The 24,394-nt window shown below is 44.1% G+C and overlaps 1 protein-coding gene across 9 annotated transcripts in view; it reads right to left on the bottom strand.

Annotated features, from left to right (window-relative positions):
• RBM47 (RNA binding motif protein 47) overlaps positions 1-24,394 on the bottom strand; it is a 77,329-nt gene that overhangs the window by 33,573 nt on the left and 19,362 nt on the right. For 2 of the 9 annotated variants that reach the window (XM_080589371.1, XM_080589364.1), the window contains exon 1: positions 10,704-11,243. The exons of 6 other annotated variants lie outside the window; for them this stretch is intronic. The gene's annotated coding sequence lies outside the window, so the exon portion shown is untranslated. Of the gene's footprint in view, positions 1-10,703; positions 11,244-11,303; positions 16,286-24,394 lie in introns of those variants that run through there. One more of the 9 variants, XM_080589370.1, reaches the window with a different exon arrangement.

Genomic DNA, 24,394 nt, shown 5'->3' with positions numbered 1-24,394 from the left:
TTATTAGCCCATTATTGGGCTTTGTTTCTGATGTTCTTACTCTCAAAAGCAGCAAAAGCCCCAAAACAATGTATTGTTTAATACCAAACAATGTTCTTGTTTTTCATCAGGACAGGGAAGGCAACAGTTGCTCAACTTTACAGCCAGAATGAATATAACAATAAATTTAGACTGGGCTTATCAAAGAGAATAAGGAACTGCAAGAAAGCAGGGAAAATCTGTAATAGCAGCAGGGAGAACCTATCTACCTGTCAAGAGAGTCCCTAAATGCCTGTCAAGCTGGGAGTGCAATGTTTTACTACCCCCGGTGTGAGTTCTTAGCTTGGAAAGAGGAACCGACAGCTGGAGATAAGGTTGGAGGAAGATGAATATATTGTATTTAGGTGGCAGAGCTGCATGCAAGGGCCCCAGGTGCTGTAGCCAGGACAAAGACTGCTGCTGGGGGCCTCACATCTCAGGTTGGTTCTGTCCTGGCTGCTTTGGAGCATTTCTCTTGGTTTGGCCCAGAAATGACAGCCTCGACGTGAAAGTTTAATTGCAATTGTGATTCCTTCTGAACACTTTTGTTCCTAATCATGCGTGCTTTCCACCGAAACTGTGTTTTGTTTTTTAAAAAAAATCTCAACCAGCCATAACATACCCCCCTCTTTAGCTCTTGTCTCTTGTGGAGGAGCTGCACTGTGGATACTCCCTTCTGAAGGAGCATCGCGTTTATTTCTACAAGGGGAGCAGGAGAGCGGTGTGGGTCACACTGTGCCCTTACGGAATGAAGCACTGGAAGAGCACGTAGCTTGAGGCGGTCCAAGAGCACCTCCACCCCTAGCAGAAGCCTCAGGCCAGTGAAGCTTGCAGTAGGACAGATGCTTCACCAACCAGTGGAGGAAGGGCTGGATGCTGCCTGTGCTGCACCTCCCTTTGGCCTGGAGAAGGGACACAGAGGAAGGTACGTGTCCTTTCCATTGCCCCTGCTGAGGAAATGCTCTGCCTGCTTTGGTCCCTGGAGCAGCTCGGGGCAGTGCCAGGTGCACATCTGCACCATGCAATAGCTTGGTTCCCCAGGTCATGCTCTGTCCTGGTCTGCTGAGCATCCACACCGTATAAATGTCTGGTTTTGGGTCCTTGTTGGACAGAACCACCAGTTCTTCGTGAAACAAAGCCCAGACGTGGCTCCATCGACAGACAAAACGGACCAGGCTGTGCCGGGTGTGCTTGCCTGGGCTGATGCAGCACGGCCTTCCCAGAGGATCCCTGCACCCACCAGAGTGAAAACTGCTGGGTATAAGATTCTCCAAACACAAATGATGTCCAGTAGGATAAATAAATTTGGAAATAGGAGGTGCAAGCCACAAATGTTCATCTGTTGTATCTCCAGAAGGTGTGAGTGATTCTACTGAAACCCACCCCTAAGGCAGGTGAGGAAAAACTTCTTTTCCTTCTGGCTGCTTACAAGTGAAGTAGTTATCTGAAGTTCAGGCATATGGCTAACAGGGTATTTCAGTTATAAATGTGGAGAAACTTGCACCTAACAATCCATCACTTGGTGTGATGACCCCATGCACGCACACTGTGCTCAAGGTAGCGCTGCCAAGCCAAGCACCCAGAGGATGGTTTGTCCTTTGGTACCGTGCCCCACCTTGCCCTGCCACTCCTGCTGAAAAACTGCCCTGGAAAACCAAGAAACATACTGCAAAAATGCACGTGCACACACACATCTCCTAGCACAGCCCGCTATGAACTGCGCACCCAAAGCGCTGAACACCACGAATGAAATACCGCGCTGTTACATCCAGCTCGTACAGAAAAACATCCTGCTGCTAGCAGGTGAATGGGAAAGTCGTATTTCACAGCCAGGCTTTAAGGCGGGGGTTCTGCTTTGGGGCTGGCAGGCTGTGCAGAAGAAATGGGCTATTTTTACAAATGCTCTGGAGTAGGAAGGAGGGAGCCATCTAACAAGCAGCTGACAGCACAGCTGTGTTTGTGGGAACCTGGTCCCGTCACCCAGCAAATACCTGGCTCGCAGATTTTGGGTGCAGTTAATGATTTAACATCTTGGCCCCGGCAAGAAACTGGAACACCCTGAGGAAAGATTTTGGCAGGGGCATATTAATAAGTGTCCTGTTACCTGGTCATGCGTTTTACACGTGGGGCGCTATTTTAATTGCCATCTAACGATCTGAGAAACTGCAGAGGTTGAGTGCTTCCTCTTCAGCACCAACCCATCCAACATGGGTAATGTTTGTGCATCCTGATGTGTCCCCCCTCACAAACGGGAGGGACACGGGTACAGAGCCCCCCCTGCACTCCCAGGCCTCTGCTGCTCATGTTCTTCACTTCTAGGCCCGTGGAAGGGCCCACATCTTCCCGGTGTTTGTGTCTGCTCCTTTCCACACGAGCAGCAGAGGAATAAATGATGAATAGGGCACAAATCAGAAACAGATCCTGTTTGAAAGCTGACTTGAACAGATGCTCCAGACTGGTACATTCATTCTGGTGATGGTTTTCTTTAAAAAACCTCCCAGATTCTTTACCCAACACCACATTCATTTTCTTAAAAATAAATAAATAAATAAAATGACCCTATTAATCTCTTGCTGACAGGAAATTTATACTCTCTATAAGTTAGCTTTCTGACTAAAACTGCTACTCCCAAATATTGGTGTAAGCAAATAAGAAAATTTATTGCACATAAAAATACCACCAATATAATGTTCACCTGATGCCTCAAAAAATGCCCTCATAGCTAAAATATTTAACATTTATAAAGTTGCTCTACTAAAAAAGTAGCTTTTTTTTTTTTTTTTTTTTTGATCAGGGGCACATTAGACCCGGAATGGCCACATGCCAGTTGCTGAACTATGTGCAAAGGCTCCTGTGGAGAACTGCCATAATCTCCGATATCAAAACTCCACCTGCAGATATTGGAGTACTGAGCACTAACTCTTGCAGAATCAAGGTGGTCCACTGGGTTAAAGGGGAGAAGCACAGGGAAGTTGCCCTCACTGGCTTACTTGCAAATCTGCTTGTCGTATCATTGCAGATGCCCCTCCTCCCTTACACAAACTCGTCAATCTTGCATGCTAATGGTCTGAAGGACGCAGAGCAGAGATTTTTTCAGTTTTTCACTTCCCTTAAAAAAGATGTGCCTGCTCTCTTAACATAGAAAGTATTCTGTGAGCTAGAAAATCCATTTCTTTTAAATGACTTGGACTTCAGTCACAAAAACACAATATTAACTACAAGTAATTTACATAATTACAACTCTGGAAAACACAAGTATAATCAAAATAGCAAACTCCCTTGAACCAGATTGGGCAAGCAGAAAAACAAAAGAGAAGACACAGATCCTATCTCTTGTAAGCTGGCATGTTAGCACAATTCCACTAGCAAAACGCCGTCAAATTTTGACTTCCTAAAGCTCCATCAAAATTTGAGTTCTGCAAGAGTATATTCAAGAAGAAAACTACCAGGCCTCAAAGTTCATCTCTATGACAAACTGACATGCCAGTTAATAACTTGCCAAGCAGAGCAACCATGGACTCAGGAGACAAAGCCCAGTGAGGCTGCTGGAGATCTGCACCAAGCCCCCTCCGTTCATCGGGAAGGACTTCAGGAAGGCTGACCACCTTCCAGAGGGAAGAAAAGGAAGAACTATTGAAAGCACGAGTTTGACAGTTTTGCTAACGGCCACCAGAAATTGTAAGATTTGACTGAGAAACATAATTCTGTGTACGTCTTTCAAGAGAATTTCTTCTTACTGTCTTCTTTTTAACCTAGTTCTTCTTTGGAGGTCTTTTCCAACCTAGATGATTCTGTGATTCAGTTTTTCATAAAACATGTCTTCAATTAGATTACCAAGCCAGCAAGGCCTCTAAGCAAGTAAAAACAGTTTACATCGCATCTATATTAACACGATCACAAGGTGTTTAAAATTATAAATGTGCTGGCTGGTGTGGACCCTATATGCCTCTCCCCAAACACAGACAAAGATCCCGGTAAACTCCCTGTCATTACAGCTAATACACAGGAAAGCTTTCATTGTGCTTTCATGCTAACTTGAAGACACTCCCAAGTAATTCAAGGATTTCTTTATTGAAACTTCCTTGTATGAAATGCAAATGAAGAGCAGAGCTGGGACCACAGCGCTAAACGGACATACACTGAAACACATTTTTTTTTCCCTTAACCGGATTTAATTTCCGTTCCTTCCCTCTATTCTTCCATAAGGCAGACGTGTCATTAATTTAAAAACAAAGCTCTCTATGTGTCCTGCGTCTGCCTATGAAAGGCTGCTCACCCCTTTTTGTTTGTTTTCCTTCTTTAAGCAACTAAAAAGAAACAGATTCTTCATCTAAAAAAGTCCTTTACATCTGTGCAGAAGACAGTCAGTTTGCATGCCATGTTTGCAGGCATGTACATTCCTCCAGTTAGTGACGCAGTATTTGTATACAACATCATCATTAATTCACCAGCAATTTAAATCAAAATATTCTGCCGCAGAAAATAGATTACTACCTAAAGAGCTGCACCGTATTACGGAGCTGTGCACGACTCTGGTTTTAAAATGGGCTATCTGTACCTGTGGTGGTAGTAGGGAATCACAGGGATGGTTTTTATAATAAATTCTTCTGTTCATCCTCATTGTAAAATACTTGTATGCACTCCTTACATTGGAAAGGAAAATGGCATTGCATAGTTTCAAACAGTGTCTCCTTTCTTAGGGATTTACACCCAACAGCTGATGCAGAGCTAAGCTTTATGCTTCAAGACTTGCTGGCAAGAAGTTTTAAGTAAAAATGAAGTAGTGGTAATACCTCCAGTAACCTCTGCTCCACCTGCTGCCCTCCACCCATGCTGATGGTACCCATCACCAAGTCAAACAAGCTTTCCAAGGAGCAATCACAGGCATTCTTCCTACATTTTCATGTAGACGTGGTGTCTGAAGAGAGCTAGAGAGGTTCTTAGGCACATCCTATCACTTTTTGGTACTGCAGCCTGTTTTCTCCTGTCATCATTCATAGAATCATAGAATCACAGAATGGTTTGAGTTGGAAGGGACCTTAAAGATCATCTAATTCCAACCCCCCTGCCATGGGCAGGGACACCTCCCACCAGACCAGGTTGCCCAAAGCCCCATCCAGCCTGGCCTTGAACACCTCCAGGGATGGGGCATCCACAGCTTCTCTGGGCAGCCTGTGCCAGGGCCTCACCACCCGCACAGCAAAGAATTTCCTCCATATATCTAATCTGTATCTACCCTCTTTTAGATTAAAACCATTACCCCTCGCCGTATCACTACACTCCCTGACCACGAGTCCCTCCCCAGCTTTCCTGTAGGCCCCTTTAGGCACTGGCAGGCCGCTATAAGGCCTCCCTGGAGCCTTCTCTTCTCCAGGCTGAATATCCCCAGCTCTCTCAGCCTTTCTTCATAGGAGAGGTGCTCCAGCCCTGTGATCATCTTTGTGGCCTTCCTCTGGACTCATTCTAACACTTCCATGCCCTTCTTGTGCTGGGGGCCCAGGTGGGGTCTCACAAGAGCAGAGCAGAGAGGGACAGTCACCTCCCTCACCCTGCTGGCCACGCTGCTTTTGATGCAGCTCAGGATACAGTTGGCTTTCTGGGCTGCAAGCTCCCATTGCCGGCTCATGCTGAGCTTCTCATAAACCAAAACCCCCAGGTCCTTCTCCTCAGGGCTGCTCTCCATCCATTCTCTGCCCAGCCTGTGTTTGTCCTTGGGGTTGCCTCGCCCCAGGTGCAGGATCTTGCACTTGGCCTTGCTGAACCTCAAGAGGTTCAATTCAGAGTCATCCCTTGCGTTGTATCTAGTGAAGGACTCAGTCACGTAGGGCCCTGTCAGATACAGCATTTACTCATAAGCATAGCCTGATGAAGCCCCTTTGGCATGCAGTAAGTAATGTTGATGTAGTTCCCAAAGATGATGTTAGCAGGAATGAACATTCTGCAAGTTGGAGAAGGGTTTGCAAAATCAAGATTTAGGCTATCAATCCCACGGATTAACACCAACAGATAGAGTAATCCCAATAAATTCAACCTGGAGCTGCCGATCCATCCACTTTCCATTGTCAAATCTTTAGTTTCAGCTTCATTTATAATATTGCATGCCTACACAGGGCTAACTACAGGTGTGGTCTGAGCATCTCAGCAAGCTGTTCAAGTGGAAGAACTTCACGATAAAGTGGCTGCCCTGAGTAGTGCTTGGGGAAGTGCCATAAACCAGGCCAGAAAAAGTTGTTTCTGTGCCTTACTGAATGTTAACATAGCAACCTTCCCTTCAAAGCACCTCCAGTTTTTCAGGTGAAAGTATTCAGTTCAATAAGGCTTAGTTTGATCCCAGATGATGGTCTGTCTAAGGGCTGCTTCTGGGGCTGCTCTCAGTTGCAGTAACAAAAGCTGCCCAGAAGAAAAAAAGATCCAAGCAAGACATGCACTTTTACTGGTAACCATTATAAAAATACGTCACTGCTATAGTGCCACACTCTTTGTCTGACAATATCTCTGCAGGAGGTAGGAAGGACTGGAATAATGAGTGTTCCCTACAGCTCTTCAGAAAAGATGAAAAGCCAGGAGAGGCCTCGCATCTCGAAAACGACTTCCTTCACTCCACAACCAAAAAGGTTTTAGTTTGAAAAAATTGGTTTCCTTTTTAAGTCAAATATTTATTAAATACACAAGAGGCAATCTGTAGACTTCTCAAGCTCAATTTACTTCAAATACAAGAGTTAAATGGCACTGCAGCTTTTGCTCAGTGTATTTTGTTTCACTCTCACACCCTGGGAGATGCAGTGAAACTCTGAAGCAGACCAGTAAATCCACGTGAGTCTGGATCCTGCGGTATGAGAAGTAAGCTTTCTTTAAGTCAGGCATTCAGAAAAATATTTCTGCTGAAATTATTGGTTATTATTTCTACTTCTGCTTCCCAGTGTGTGAGCAAATACTGCTTGATACTGACAGCTGCTGTTAAATATTGGGAGTAAAGAGAAGCACTGTGACCCAGCTCTGGGGAGGGGAGGGCAGGGCTGCCATTCATTTGGGTAGGTATGTTTAATGATCAACTATATTCTGCACTCTGATCTGTACAACATCTGACTTCTGATGGGATCAAAAGTTGTGAAAGTCATTACTGAGAGCAACAAATTGCAGAAAGAAGTATTCTCATTGAAAGAACACATTGCAGAGCAGAAAAACTAAATCAAGATCTAAGCACTCATTTCTCATTGACATCATTGGGAACTGCATATACATGCACTCAGCACAAAATAATTTTGGTAATTAAAATAATTAAAGTTACTTCATTTCATGGAAATTATATTTCATATTCAGCTGTAATTCATGGGTTAACACTGCATTATTTTAGTAAAATTGAAAAGCTGAGGTTTCAATGGAGCACAAATCCCTATGCTCAGCTGGAAATGCACAAGGGTAAGTTTACATGCCTGTAATCATTGTCTTTTAAGGTTTGCACTTTACCTGATCATTTCATTCACCACAACAGAAAGAGGAAAAACACTTTATTTTCACAAAAATATGCTTTTGCAACTGGCTCTGAAAAAGTAAATAGTTCCCCTCAGAAAGCTCTTGCTTATATAAAAGGCAAAACTCCCTCAGTAAAATTCACACTTCTGCCTCCAGGAAATAAATGAATTAGATGCTAATGGTTTAAATTGCTCACAAAGTAATGTGAAGGAGACACTCCTATCATGTGGGTGTTGTACAAGTGGACAGTTAGAGGAAAGCTTTTCCAACACTCATGGAGAGAAAAGTGCAGAGCCGGGCTGCTGTAAAAGAAACGAAATGACTTTCAGGCTACTTCTGTCTCAAGCCCAAAGCATCTGCAATTGCTTTATCCAGCTGCTGTATCAGGTGAAAAAAAAAATAATAAATATGATGATCTCCAGAAGGTCCTTAAAGAGGTCCAACACTGAGCAGAAGGCAGACGAGTACCTCCTGGTCCTTCCACGTCTGCTTGCTGAGCAGCTGTGCCCGACCTCCCTGAACACATTAGCGGCATGTGATTTTGTGACCGGGCTCGTTTAGGAAAGATAATTTCAGGAGATAAATGAATGAGCTTTGCCACGTACATTTATTCATCTGTAGCACTGGTTGTATGGAGTTTTGTGTTTGGCAGCACTCATTTTCTGCCATCGAAATATTGTTCAACTCTGCTAAGAACGCATCACTCCTTGCCAAAAGTATATGAAAAAAATATTCCCATTTTAATACCACCTTTTACGCTGCCTATTTCTGGTTCAAATATAGATCTTTCTTCTTTCCTATGAAGGATTATCATAGTGCTAATTCAGAAAAAGGTCTCTAAGATCTTTGTGGAATCCATGATATTTTATTAAGCATAGGTCTAGCAATAATGTCTGTGCCACAGGAGCTCTCTTTAAGGGTGAAGACCGACAACATTTTAATTAGCAGCTCTATAAACAGCCTAGGCTACGCATTAGTATCGGTCTTTTCCACCTTGTATACCAAGCAAAAACATTTTGCAGACAAAGGCGTCTCATAACATCTGTACAGCCCTGCTTCTTTCAGCATATTTACACAAGTTTAACTAACCGAGTCCTGGTAAACAGCTCTGCTGGAAACACAGCCCCTGAAATGAAATCTGCTCACTCCATTTTAGCAAATAATAATGTTATTATTTAGCGAAACAATCTAAGTTGCTCACATTATCCAGATTATCAGATCACCTGAAATACAAATGAAACAAGTGCCCCAAAACCACTAACAGTAGAGAATAACTGCTGAGTAAGGGGCTCGGTTCCCTCTAGCACAGAATCTGCTTTGGATTTGGCAGTGCTGTTGATATCACAGTAACAATTCCTCGGGCAAAACTAAAATTATTGTGGGATCAACAACTGTCTGAAACTTAGTTTGGTCATAAAGGATGGGCTGTATCACCTTTTGCTCAGTTGACTTTAAATTGTTATGGCCCCCTTGCCCTGAAACCTGTCTGTCTGATAACGTTTCCCCTTGGATCCTTGATTCAGAGATGGAAAAGGGTTGGAGCTGCTCTGAAAGCAGTCTGCAATACCGCAGACAAAGCTCAAAGACTGAACAGGTTTCGTTAACTGTCCTATTCCTTCCATTTAAGCCACATAAGCTTCCTTATAGTCACCAGCTAAAACCTTATCGTTGTATGAAAACAGACAAGATAACATTGTCATCACTTTTGGTTTAGATTTTCTTTTTTTTTTCTCTTTTTTTTTTCTTTTTTAATTCAGTCTCAGTAAGCTCTGAGATAACAGTTGAACACTTTATTTAGTTACTACAAAGAACTTCTACATCTGTCCAATTTACTGTCTATTACTGGAATCACCATTCCCAGAAGGAGAAGGCACGAATCGCACTTGATTTGTGACACACACAAAAATCACACCTTTCAGTCATAATTATGCTTTACCTCTAAGAATTCACCAACAGACTGAAACTCTGGGGCAGCCTTCACCCATTTTTTTCCTTGAGTCATGCTTCAGTTCTTTAAAGCAGACGCTTGTAGGAATACGGTTGCTTTGTTCTCCAGTAATATTTCCCTGCACTTTGCTCCACCAGTTTTAGCACTGCTAAGAACTCAAGCCACACTTAGCTTGGACTACTTTTAATAAAGTAAATGTGTTACCACACTTCAGTACTGCCTAACACCACCAAGCATTGACTAAGCATAAATAGCATGTCATGTGCAAGCCCAGTTAGCAAACAGATCAAGAAGATCTGTCACATCAGAAAGCAACCAGCAAGCACAGCCAGGACCCAACACTGACTCTCTTTTCATAAGAAGAAACTGGAAGCAAACATATGAAAAAAAAAATCTCTTTCCTTGCATTTTATTTCACACACAAACCACGCCGCAGCTAAATTGTGAATATTGAATACACGTCAGTCCCTTCACATAGAGCACTCTAAAAAAAACCCTTCATGGTTACTTGATAGTCACTTGAGATGCCTAAAGTGATTTCTGGGGAGCCACCATGGGTACTTACATTAAAAAAAAAATCCAAACCAGGAAATCACACACAGGGAATGGTTCCGGTAAGAACAAGTCAGTTTCCTCAGTGTGGTAAAAACATTCAGTCCCTGAGTAAACTTAAACCAATTATTTGAATCTATTCAGCTTCACCTCTCTCAGTAACGTACGCATAATATTATACTGGGAACTTAAACCCCAATATTTTTTTCTTTATCTACGGTCTTGGAACATAGGAACATAAGGAAAAAAGTCCTGGAAAATTAGTCACTTTGTCTATTTTTGCAAAGCTCCTTCAACAATCAGCAAGTATTTTTCAGCATGAGTCACCAAGCACATCCCTGCTGCAGTAATTAGATTACACATTTTCTTTAGAAACTGTGACTCCTTTTCGTACTCGCTGGTTAGAAGATGAGCAGAAGCCAGCTGTCCTGAATTTTATTAGAAAACCATGAATGAAGTATTCAAATGCAACTGTACATGATTTTCTTTGTAAATGAAAACACAACAAAACCAAAACTTAGCTGTTAATCAACCCGCGCGTTAGATGACAGCACACAGCCAAACACAGCTGGCAAAACCAACCAGCAAAGAGCGGCGCTGACCACTTTTCCCACCCCAGATTTCTAATGGGAGAACCCTTGGAAACCCTGCTGTTGAGCACCATCACCCTTCTGCCTCTGAAAGCCAAGAGAAGGGCAGCGGAGAACAGTACCTGCGGAGAAGCTGGCGCGCTCCCGTGGGTGCTGGTGGCCGCCGGGCTCCTGCTGCTGCCTCCCCTGGGTGCCTGCAGGGCTTCTTGTGCTGGTCAATGTTTTACCAGGCAGCCCTCCGTCCCACCCTCCCTGCAAACAGCGCACGGGGAACGCGGCGCCGGGGCAGGTAAACGCCGGGAAGGGGGCCCCGTGTCTGCTGCCCCTGTGCTCCACGGGGCAAGCAAAGCATAGAGGGGGAAACACACTGAGAGGGGGGAAAACATGCCGTGGAAAAAAAAATCACACTACATAAATGGTGCTATTAATAGATAATTAGTGGCAGGTAAGTCATGATAACCTTTCTCCGTATTGTTCGAACGCTGCCTGCAAGCCCAGGCGTGCCTGGCTGAAAGCTGAGAGGGAACAGTTAATTTATGGGAGTACACAAATTTCCAAATAAATCTTCAGCGTTAGCAGAGCGGTCATTCAAACGACAGCTAAAACTTCAAAACCAAAATGGCAGCAAAAAGACTTTTTGCCGTGCCCTGTAACCGCAGGATAAAACACTGTGGGAAGAGCCTGAAGAGAAAGAGGAGGAAAAGAAACCTTCCGTGGATTACCTTGCAGGCAGAGACGCTGCTCCTGCGCTTCAGCTGCTCGGGAGCGCCCCGAAGTTAAAGCTCTACCGGCGCTAACCAGAGCTTTTACATTCCCAGCAAGTTAACAATTACAAGCAGAGGACAGCAGAAACGGGCTGGCACCAGAGCGCCGCGCTGACAAGGTGCCACTGCCACTCCCCGGGAGGAGAGAACAACTGCAGAGCCTGGGAAGGACTCAGGGACCTGCACCTGGTGGCTGCTCCCAGCCTGGGAGACCCTCATGGACTTGGCGGGCAGATGTGTGTTCATGGAGACACGAGGGGAATATCTAGGCCACGCTGCGTGTCCTGGTTTTGTGATACTGCCTTGTCTGCCATGTCCTGTGTCCTGGGCTGAGAAACACTGATTTGTTTTCTCTCATCTACGTTCTCTGACTTGAGCAGAGAGTGTATTTTAATGGCATTTGTTTAAGAAGAAAATCTACGTCATGGCTGCTGTAGCTGTCCAGATTAGCTACAATAACTGCCCACACAGGGCAACAAGGAGCATTTCCACATGGTGGGCCTCCAGTGGTGCGGTGCCAGGCCCCTGGAGGTGGTGGTGACCAGGGCCCCCGAGAAGGTTTCCCCAAGTGAGCCCAGAGTGGCTGAAGTGTGGCCAGCCGTGGTCCAAAGTGAGACCTGTGGCTGCAGCCCATGCTGCTTGCTGCAGTGCACACGAGCCGGCGCGGCTCCGTCGCACCACCACCACTTGCAGGTGTTTTCAGGTGTGGCACTCCCTCTGCCAGCCGCACGCACCTCCCCTCCCCTTCCGCCTGGAAAAGGAGAAGGGCAAGGGGAATCTCTCACACATTCGGTATTTAAGGCCACCATTGTTTCGACCTGTGACTTCCTGGTAGGGCAGGCCCTTGGCACGAGCAGAAAAGCTTTATGGACCTCCCCGGAGCGGCTAGACATGTTGCCATAGAACAAACTGCAAGACCTGACCGTGTCTTTGCATATGCCTTATTAATTCCCAACTGCCAATCTGTGGAAAAAAAACAAACCCACAGACTGACAGCTGCTTTACAGCATCTGCTCCTGAGCTGTGAGGAAGAGCACGGTGAGTAAAATGGCAGGCCAGGGGGAGACCCACCTTCTTCTGCTGGCTTCTCCTCTGGCTTGCAGTAAGATGCTTGCCAAATCGTGTCAGTCTGTCGGTGCCTCACTGATCCCCCAGGTACGGGTGGGAATAACAACAACCTGCTGCTCCACAGAGCTGTTTGGAGGCTCAGCTGTGGCTATCAGCTGTGGGATCGCTGTGCAGAAAGCAGGGTTTTGTTTGAAAGAGCTCGTCTGTGCTCGTGGCCCTGCCTAACCAGCTCTGGGGGAGCAGGAGCTGCTGGGAGCAGTGCTGCAGTGCTGTCTCTCTCTGCTGAATACTCCTCTCAAGGTCTCCCAGACCTTCCCAACAACACCTGGAGGAATGGGACTACCTTTCTGCAAAAAGGCCTGCTTTCGGCACCTTCGGCGTTTCCGGGTTGTGGAAGTGTTTCACCAGAAGACCCTGAAGTGGTGCTGCCCACTCACCTGGATGAGACCTAGGTTTTATCACCATTGTGCTTTGTGTAGCAACACTGCCGGCCCACTCTGCAGCAGGGTTGGAAACTGAGGCAGCAGCAGTAAGATTTGGAAGTGAGAAGAGGCACACTGGCAGGGTAGACAAGGCCACCGTTTGCTGCCTGCTGTGGGAAGGCTGTACAGATACTCGCTTTTCCAAGGTGCTAAATACTTCTGCAAAGCCTGCTAGCTCTGTGCAGGCCGAACAGCCACTCTGGTTGTGCATAGTCTTGGCCCACGCAGGCCAAAAGACTTCAGAGGAATTCAGTAACCAGTCGCAGCTGCCTGGTGTAGCTACCACAGAAAAGTGAAGGCTCTGCTATGGTACAGCTAAAGCTGTATTTTGTCACCCTGGACAAATAGGATGGTGATAACAAGCTGATGGGTCCTCCCACTAGATCTGCCCCTGTAGACAAGCCAATATAATACAACAGAAACTGAACTTTTTATTATTTCATTATTGTGCAAGCAATAAGAAAAAAAAAGATTATTTTCCCTATGTACCTTTGTACAGCTACCACCTTGTGAAAACTCAGTCTTTCATTCACATAAGCTTATGAAACCTTTTCTCCGGTTTTCAGAGATTAACCTCTGAATAAAAATCATCCAAAACCAAAGAGCTTTAAACGTCTTTGGAACAAAGTAAGAGCAGTAGTAGTATTTTTATAGAGTATTGCATCTGAAGGCAAGTTGCGAACATGAAGGACTGAAGTACCACTGCGAGATATTTCCCTGAAGTGTTGATACCTTTGGATCTTCACAGACTTGAACAGGATGAGATAAAATAATGTCCCAAAGGTCACACAGCCTGCAATGAGACCTGCAGGTATACATTGCCTGTGTTCTTCAAACAAATGCAGACAGCTTCTGGCCAACCTGAGTCTAACGTGCTTCTCCTTATTTTCCACTTTCAGAGTTTTTCACAACACTAGAGTTACTCCAGCCGTCCTGGGAGAGGTGGATGCTTCTCAGGAGGCTAAGTTTGCCTGTGTCATCTGGTCCAAAGTTCCCCACACCATGCTTTCACCGATAACCAGGGACAAGTTTCTGATTAACGCGCCACTGACAGAAGGAACTGTGACCCACAGAAACTTGGCATTTCATTCTCCTCAGTGCACAACCTTTGTCACAGAGCATAGGTTTCAAGGGCACCATAACACTTGAATATTTACTTACCACAAAAAGAGGAGGTGCTGGATTGTGCAGCATGCAGACCGTAAAGTCAAACGTTAGTTTAGTATAGAAACCATATACCCTCAGGCTGGCTTGGGAGCAACAAAAGTAAAAGATATAGATATTAAAAGTGAAAAAGCACCTAAAATTCACAAGCTTTTGGAAAAAAGCATTTTCAATGAAACGTCAATTTACTTGCAAAGTGTTAGCAGCCCTAACAACAGATCAAACAACAAAAATATGATGTGGGGATAAGATAACAGAAGGGGAAATTTCTTCCCTGCAGTACTCAGCGAATCTTAAGCAGGATTTAATTTTATTCCAGATCCCTTTCAACAGATGCATTCGTATTTCATCCTGCATGGCAATACTTGCTTTGGTAGACAGCACAGGCAGACCCAGAGGGGCTGCTGCAGAGGCTTTGAACAGTTTATATTCCCAGTAAAGAGCCTCCTGTATCTGAGCACACGGTGCTGGGAAGAATATGTTCAGACCCATCCCTAACCTGCCTTACGAAACCACCTCCCCAGGAGATGCTGGAGCTGCACAGCTCGGCTCTGACCGGAGCTGCATCCCCTACTCTGGAGCAGAGGGACTGCCAATGCCTGCTGCTAAAGAAACGGGTGGGAGGGGAAAAATAATCCCAGCAAGTCTTGGAGAATCTTTATCGCACAGGAAAATGGCAGAGACACGAGGTGTGAGTTGAGAGGGCTTCGCAGCATTGTCCTGAAGGTGGTACACGTGAGGACACCTCTCCAGCTGTAGCTTTGGCTGGGTGTCTGGGCTCTCAGAAATCCTACCTGGTCATGCCATACCTTCCCTTTGGTCCTTAATTTAGTGTTCTTGACTGAGCTTTCAGAGCAAAATACCCTGTAGGTCTTCATCTATTGCAGAATGAGTCCTCAGTGCTGGACAGACAAAGTCTCCCCCCGACGATAAGAGGAAAGAGATAGCAAGGGAACTATTTACAAAATGTCTCTGCTAGCTGATCGCAGAGCTGTTTTGCTAGTGCTTTAATTGGGCAAGATTTCAGTCATCCCTATTCACTTGGAGGGAACAGACCTTGCAAAATTCACAAAATAGGTAAGAAAGCTTGCTCATGATTCACAGGAAAGCTGAATGTTGATAGCAAAAACTGTTTGCAAGCACTTTCAGTAGAGGTCATTTGTTAAATACCTGGCTAGCAAAGAATGAGGAATGCTTGTAGAAAATCGTATAACACCAGGCTAGAAAATTCCCTAAAAACAAGTTGTTGTATTCAAAAAAACAGCTCTCACCCCACAGTTGTTGTTCATTCCCTTGTTTGTAGCTTTTCTTTTTTTCTTTTTTTCTTTTTTTTTTTTGTTTGTAAAAATGGTATTTCAAACCCTTATCATCCATTTCTTGAGACCTGCTTATTTTTACTTTATCTGTGTTTTGTACGAACACTCCATGCTAGTGATTTAGCAATTTCATACTGCAGACTAATATTTCAAAATATTCCCTTCTTTGTAGCTGTTCAACCGCTTCTACATGTATTGCTGCATTGCATGGTGCCACCCACAGTCACACTTAGGAAAGAATCATGCTAGAAAAGCGACGGCTCAAAAGCACAGACGTGCGTTCACCCTGGGTTTGATGTAAGTGCAGACATCCCCCAGTTAAGCTGCTTCTGTTCTTTCCCTGATATAAGTTACTGAACTAGGAGAGCCTCAGTATCAGGCTTCAACGGTGCTGGTTAGTTGGGTTTCTTGCTGGGCAGTCAATCTGTGTGGTTTGGGTGCTTAGGAAATGCCCCTGGTGCAACTCTGAGACCCTGTGCCTGCCCAGGCAGACCGAGAGCAAGCCGGTGGGGTGGCCCTGCTCTGGGGGAGATGCTGAATCCACGTGTAACACAGCAACCCCGTGTTTTGCCAATCTGGCCCAGGGCTCCATGGTTTTGAAGTGTCGAAACGCCTGCAGCAAGCAGCATGGAGTCTGCAAGGATTCCCTCCCAGCAGGTGCTGTTTGCTATAGGGATGTGCTGCCAGGCATGAAGAACAGGTAGAAAAAAAGAGTTTCAGGGCTAGAGTAGTTACAGATGTCTGTGACTGCTGCTTAGGAAGTGTAAAAGTTTGAAAAATTAAACAACCTTAATATCAGCATGCTGTTTTTATTAATTTTCTCCTTTAAAGGGTAGTACTAGGAAGACAGATTTCTTCCACTTACATTTCCATTAAGGATTTCATTAATTACTTTGTTAAATACAATTATTATGCATATGAATTAAATAACTATAAGGTACAGCTTGGTACAGGACATTTCTTTTTCCTCTAGTTCCTTTAAGATAAAAATGAAATTGTTTACTTTCTACAGGAGAATACTTGTATTAAAATGTATTTGCTGTCTGCCTGTCTATCCATCTATTTTTCTAGTAATGTAGCAGATTGGACTCTGTATGTGGAGCTGTAAAATGCAAGATTTCATACTAATGAGCAAAATATGTTGCTAACAATGCCTTAATTCTATTTCCTTGGGCTTTAACATTGGCATTGAAACTAGCCTGTGCACATTTTAGTGGTGAGCAGTCTTCTTAGCATTGTCCTTAGCATCCAATGCTAAATTTGGGCAACTTTTGACATCTAATTCTGCACCTAATGTTTGAATACATGGAACATCTTAATCAAACTCCACGAGTGCAGTTAGTTGCTTTGAATGAACCCCAGGAGATAAGTAATATTTCTATTTAAAAATAATCCTGAGGAAGATAGTGCATATGGAGATTTTATAGCTGAATGGAAAAGCTGGGACTGAATCAGCCTTTCCAGCAGATACTGCCAAGCACATGAATGAAATATTTTTTGTTCTTATTTGCTTTGCTGAGAATCTCGACAGAGATATTGATACAGATCTCTGTGAGGCCAGTTCCTGAGGACTGTGCTTAAATATTTGGAAGCTACTATTTAGCTCTTAAATATCTCCAGGGAGGAAAAAAAAAAATCCCTCAGCTTCAGCAGACAGATGCTTCAGATGCTTCTTACCACACATCCACCTCGTCACTGAATTAAAGGCCAAAGCAGAAGACATTTGTGGATTAGTGGGGAACCCCAAGGTGGAGGGAGGCTTCCTGGAGCAGAAACAGCTCTAAGGCAGGACGGTGCCTAGAGGCAGCAATGTGGCTACAGTGGTTTGATGGCCAACCACAAAAAGATGAGGAAGGTTTGGGAAGCTGGAGTCAGGGACTCAATAATTGTCTGGAGAAAAATTAATAGGGAATCACTGAGATTTACAGGAGTGGCTCAGGAGGAACGGGAGTTGTGAACTGCTGACAGGGTGATGGTAGTTGGAGAGGAAGGTGGAGTAGAGATGGGAAAGCATCTTGTGTGGAGAAGAGATTAGAGGAAATCCGTAATTTCTGAGGAGAAAGAAAGATAGCAAGGTGCAACCCAGCTGTTGGGGTGAGATAAGGTGTTCTGGAGGGAGAACTAATGAAAGACAGCAGTGTTTGTGAGAAAGGAGAAATTGTGTGATCTACAAAGAGAAAATAACTCCTGAATGGGTATCGGACGGACAAGGCAGTAAATGCAGAACTTACTGACGCAGGCTCCAAAGAAAAGTGAATAATTGTGTACTGAAAAGACATAGCAAAAAGGACAATTAGTCCCTGCGTGTAGGAACCACATTTGGCACCACTGTACTGGGTGCTGGAAGCCACAATGCCACAAAAGACAGAGAGATGGAGCCCACACAGAGAGAGAAGGGCAACAGAGCTGAGGTGAGAGAGCAACAGAGCCAAGCACAGAAAAACAGGGAGGCTGGTATAAAAACACTTGTGGGGTGGAGCCAGTCCTGGGGCAAGCTGGCAGATCACGCAAGAGGCTCTGCTGAAAGTGGTGAGAGGCCAGAGGTTTAAAGATCAGAAAAGAAACTATGGCTAGGGGGAAACTGCCCAGCTGAGGGCCATGTTTGTGACCAGGGTAGCTCACAGAGAAGAACAGCAAGGATGAGAGGGCAGAAAGCTGATGGGCCTGTCTGTGGGACACTGGATGGCGGCTGCTCTACTGAGAACTGGGACACCATGGGGACATCCAGAAAGAGCCCAAAGTGCAAAACGTGAGGGGGGAAGGCAAACAGGGTGCGACACGTCTGCGGGTGGTTGACCAGAGCGAGGAAAGGTGGGCGCAGGGGGACGAGGACCCCATGGCAGCGGAGGGCGAGGCTGATGGCCTCCTGCCGACGAGGCAGCGGGGAGGGCTGGGGGGACCAGGCCTCACTCTTGCCAGGGCTGAAGGGAGAGCAGGACCTGGAGGGGTAACGGTTCAGCAAGAAAAATGAAACAATGAGCCTTTTTCCTGTTTGTGATAAAAATAGCCGAAGGCAGATTCTCTTACTAAAAATCTTCACATAAAAGGAGCCTAGGAGAACCAGCAATACCCTCGCTACAGAAGCTACATCACATGTGCAACAAAAATATGTTGCTAAACTTGTTTTATTTTTTTTTTCCCTGTGTAAGGGCTAAAGCCAGATATCATTTACTCCTATGCACACACAACCAGTAATGCTTTATGCTTGTAGTGTTCCCATCTATTGCCTGAAAGCTGAAGAAGTGAATAACACAATGTTCTGTACCAGAAAACTGCAGCATTTAGCCAGTGTATCAGTTTCCCAGAGTAGTTTTATAGTATTTCTACTTTTTTTAGATCTTCCATTAATGCTCAAAGTGACTCACTGGATCTGCTTTTCCATGAAAAAATATATATATATATTTTTTTAAAAAAAGCATATTCATGCATTTCTGAGAGCAGTGGTAAACTGCAACTTTTGCACCAAGTGATCTGTCCAACACATCTGCCCTGAGGATCACAGGATTCTGATTCAAGTTATAAAATACTTCTTGCTCCTAGGTCTGTTTTTAGAATTCAAAAGCCTTTCACCAGATTCTGCAAAATTCATGTCGCAAACTTTCAGATTATGCAGACACTGTATTTTGAAAGCTGACATACAGAACCCTCCTCTCCTTGTTATTATGAAAGAGGGAGCTGCTCGATAAATTTATTTCAGGGGAAAAAAATGCTCTCTGTTTTTAAGTACAGGTGCAGCTATTCGCGGTTGACTGGGTTTCAGTCCAGCTCACCTGCAGGCTAGAACTTAAATTTGACAGGCTTGGATTTGATTTACATTAAAACTGGAACTACACAGTTTGCTCTCACTCATCTTTGCACATGACAGGGGGACGCTCAGATTCAGCTTGTTCTTGCAAGTCTTCTGCTTTGCTAGAACAAAACCTTTCTGAGAACAACAGTCTGCATTCGAGTTAAGCTGCGTCTGTACTAGAGCCAGATCCTTGGCTTCGCGAATTCAGAGCAGTCTCCTAACCAGTGAGGATTTAAATGTCTGAAATGAAAGGATGCATTGGATTCAACACAGCTCCATTTATTCCATGTGGATATAGGGTTGTTTTTTTCAGGGCGTTGAAGTTTTGTCCATGTGGTGCAGTCACAATTAGGTCATTTTTGTAGCACTGCACATCACTCACAGACAGCTAGATTTTTCTGTTTCTTAAACACGGGAAAATAGACGTATTGAAACCATCATTCTGAAATAACGTACATTCAGAGGGCTAAATGGATGTTGCAGATAGTTGTGAAGAGAGATGACAAATCATATTTTAATGATTGCCAACACTCCAAGCATCACTGAATTATGAGAAAGGTCTTAAAAGATGCCTCGGGAAAGATTGCAAGGCAACAGTCTGAGAGTTGCCCAGCACTAATAAAATATCCAATTCTGAAACTAAACAAAATGTTAACATTTTGGCAATGTCAACAAGTGTGAGAATGGTATTGCAAACTGAAAATGAGATTCGTCATGATTGATTGCACTTTCCTTTTTCTTGTGCAATTTATCATCTGAATCTAAACCCAAACTTGGTTGGTATTTTGGAATAATCCTGAAGTCTTGTGCAGTTATAGTCAGTATTTCAAATTATGTTTACATACTTGTGGGCTTTTAAATGCTATTACTGGCTTATGCTTGCATAGCCTTTTCTTTGAAGGAATCCCAGATTACTTGCTAAAGTATTTTCACATAGTGTCTTCACCTCCCTTGATATGCAGTCAGCTCTGAAGGAGAACACAGTGTGAAATGATTAAAGTTAGATATTCAAATAATACTGGGTTTTGCTGAGGTTACTGTGAGTGTTTTGAGAGAGAGAATGTGTTCATCTCACCTCTCACATTATCAGGCTACTCATTGGAAATGTAGGGGTGACACTTGGGAAGTTGAACATCTTGGCAACTTTTAAAGTTTTCTTCTCAATAAAGTACAGCACTGTCTCTAAGAGCACTAGCAGAAAGCACCATTAATCCTAGGAAAAGTCAGAAAACCCTCATCTATTTTATTATTAAATTAAAAATAAAAAAGGGATCTAGGCCATGCAGTATTTCCATACTGATTACTCAGATAGGAAGTAGAGAAATATGACTGATTGAAGGATGCTGGAGAATAGGTCCAGCACAACAAAGAGCAACGAGTCCACTATGGTTGTTTTGGGGTCTGTCCTACGCTGTGTCTGCCAGTTTACAGTTGGACACTTATTTTTTCTTCACTCAATAGTCTCATATTTAATATATATAATAAGTATATATATAATGAAGTATTATTACTTTGTCTCCCACTGGGCATTGGGTCTGGCAGAGCCTTGGTGAGGAGGGTTATTGCCATGCCTTTTCCAGGTCCTGAGCATCTGTGTGAGGGCAGACTGAGGGCAGACATCCCCCCCAACCCGGCAATTCTTCCCGCTGTGGCCAGGAGGGAGCCGGGAAAGCCCTTCACACGTTTAGGGAAAAGGTGAGATGTTTCTTCATGCCGGGCTTCTTCTCTCGGGAGCGAAGGCAATGGCATGTTGGAACAATGTCACTCCTAGATGCAAACAAGTGAAGGCAACCCAGCCGAGATAAACAAGCAAATAAAAGCACAGAGGAAGGAAAAAATAAAGCTTTTGGATTTGTTGCCATTCTTCACGTGCAATTTCTAGTTCTTGACTGATGCCTCTTTATTGATAGATCGAATACAATTTCACTGACTTGAGGTTAAGCAAATCATCAGTGTCAATCAACATTTTCTTATGGTGCTAAACCCTGTTCATGTGCATTCCACGAGAAATGTGCGCCAGGCACAGTTGTGAGGGATCACACCATGAATTAGCTTGAAATTCCAGGATATGAATCAGTCTGCAGACCTTGCTGCAGAGCCTGCAGTGATCTTCTGCAAAAAAAAATGGCACGCGGATTAACACTTACTGAAACTTCGTTTTCATCAGCCTGTTAGTCAACTTTTTGGGTGTTAGCATGGCGCTGATTGTATTCTTTGTTAAAGAGCAGAAAATAAAGTGTTAGCTTGTAACTCCTTTGGTGTGCAGATCTCCCACCCACGATAATGTATCTCTGGGCTGACAGCAACGAGGGGGAGAAAGGAAGGAGAGACAGATTTGACATTCCAGAGCTGTACTGAAGAATTGCCACTGTTTAAACAAACCTGCCTCCATCCCTGCAGCATGGTGCTGCTGGTTCTCGGGAGCTCTGCAAGCTCCTGGGCTTCTGCAGCCACTGGAGCTGCCCTTGGGTATTTGTACAGGATTTACCTCTAGTCAGCAAACAGTCTAACATGTCCTGTGCCCTGGGTTACCATCACTGTCAAGCCCCATACAGCGCCATATGGGACAAGCTAGCACATCCCACATATCCCCGTGAAGCTTATTTTTAGAAATTAAATGTTGTATTGATTTTATTCCAGTCGAGTGAAGAAGGAAATGGTGAGACTCCATTATTAGTCCCTCAAAAAGAGGTTTCAACCCTTTGGTGTTGTGGACATTCTGTAAAAACTTGTGCCTCCAAGACCTGTTTTCCCTCGTGACTGAGACGTGGAAGCAATATCCAAGTTAAATGCCCCACATTTCTAATCTAAAAAAATAAAAATAAAAATGAGATACAGTTCTCTATCATGCAAATTAATGTATCAGTCAGAACCCACAAAGCTGGGATATCAGATTATGATTCAAGACAGCTTCTCTTAACCTAACGAGCCTGCATACTTCATTGAAGCAAATTAGCATAATTCCACTACAGACAACATAGCTGTACTATTTCAGATATGCTCTTATATTGTACTTATCATTACAGCGTCTGAATACTTTTCAGCAGAGCTTTAAGCAATGTGACTAATATCAGGAATAAGTTGCTTTATCCCCTCTGAGACAAAAGCTAAAAATGCTACAGCAGCTAACACAACTTAAAAAATGCAAATGCTATTTATAAAACTCTTTATAAAAGGCTGTATTGCTGGCAGTACAGATGTGTACTGATCTCAAACAAAAGTCAGTAGGAAAACATACTCTATGTGCAGCCACAGAAAGGAGACTCAAGGTTGATGACTGCATGCGTTTGTGCAGGCATTTGATGCACTCTCACGCTTTTTGTGGATGCACGTATGCACAAAATCTGCAGTATCACATTTTTTGCTTTTTAAAAACAACCATTTCCTAAGCAATGGGAACATCAGAGTGATTTTTCTTCCTGATTTCATAACATATATTTCTAGTACCGCGCTGCATCATAGCATAGAGGTGCTCAGATTATAAACCTGCAAAACACAGTGGGCCAGAATCAGCTGCTCAAAGTCTCAGCGCCTCACAGCTTCACACTTCACGGCAATGCAATTGCAGTGATGCAATATGCTTTGACGAAGTGCTAGCCATTGTTGCAGTATAACAGAGGGAGATAAATAGTGCTATTTTTTTTTTCTGGTGGTCTTAAGATAAGCAAGTTAATTTAAACTACTGACTATAATGTTTTCTGCTATATGTTCTCAAGCACAAGGGCAATACAAGTTGCACTCGACTGCTTTGAAGGGTGTTTTATTTATTGAGAGGATAACGGAAGAACTTCATGTCACCTGTTAATCCAGAACCTCTGCAAAAATTCTTGGTATAGCTGTGGGAGCGACTTGTTTCCCCATGGGCACTGCAGTACCACCACTCCCTGCAGTGTTCTCCCCCCCAGCTTAGCAGCACATGGGATGACAGGGCACTTGAAATCACCTGTCCAAGCCATGCTCATCCAGAATACCAGCATAAAAATTGTCCACCATCCAAACAAAAAGTGTTTTCAGATCTTTAGGGTCCCTGTACCAAGTAATTTGAGTAGTATAGCCCAGGAATCTGCAACAGTGACCACAAGAAACCCCTATTGAGAAGAATAAGAGCTGGACAAACATATATGATCTTTCCTCCAAGTTCTCTTCCAGCCTCCAGCCATTTTCAGCTCAGGGCACTCCTTGAGCCTGATGTCGTTTGCCCAGTAGTGAATCTTTCTTCACTTGGAAGGGGGATTACCCAATCTTCCCTTGAGTGCGTGCAAAACCTTTTGCAATTAGCACACCCTTTGGCAAAGAGTTTCACAGGTCTCGTTCGTGCTGCATGAAGAAATACCCCCAATCATTTTGAGAACAACTCCTACCAGCTTTGTCTAACAGTTGCTACTTCTTGCCTTGGAAGACACAGTGAGCAGCCCACCCTGTCCACCCTCTCCACATCACTCAGGATTTTGTAGACCTGAACCAATTCACCCCCATGGTGGTCTCTTTTCCAGTCTGATGAGTCTGAGCCTGCTCAATCAGAGGCTGAGCAATTACACATATGCTTTGCTTGCTTGTTCCCCAAGGATTAGGGAATCCAGTAAAAAAGTTTCTTTGCCCAGGCTCACTGTGCATCCTCACTGCAGAACTTCATTTGTTGGTTGGACATCGAGCATACAGAGCGTTAACATTCACACAGACCTCATTATGTGCCAGTGATCCTAAATGTTCAATCACCAATGTGTCCATACTCTAGCGAGACATGTATAAATCCACCCTCCTGCTTTGGTAGTCAGTGTCCCAGCCACCTACAAGACAGGGAGCCTGGTGTAGTTGTCTGACCACGCAGTCCAGACCCTGCCCTCCATGGGCACATCCACAGGCAGACCTGCCCTGCACGAGTGCTCATTCGGGGGACTCTGATTGTTAAATCACAGCATGCAAGTGCCTAAAATTGAATGGAAATTTGGAAGAAAAAAAAAAAAAGAAAAAAAAAAAAAAGGTTTTGTCATGGTCCAGTGTCAATTTTAGTTAATTTCTCATGAATATTATATATTTTCTTCTTCCTGGTTATTGGATTTATTGAGCCTTAGCAGCTTTTGCAGCCTTTGCACAGCTAACCCATCTCCTTGACAATTTTTCCAAGGGTACTATTTTCACTGGCTTCATTGTGAGCGATGAATTCCCACAATTGCTCTCATCTTGGTTCTCTGTGAAGTAGCAAAGATTTTGCTTTATTTGGTGTATTCA

Source organism: Anser brachyrhynchus, assembly GCF_964034855.1.
Source record: "Anser brachyrhynchus genome assembly, chromosome: 4".
NCBI lineage: Eukaryota > Metazoa > Chordata > Aves > Anseriformes > Anatidae > Anser > Anser brachyrhynchus.
This window is presented reverse-complemented; position numbering and strand designations above follow the sequence as displayed.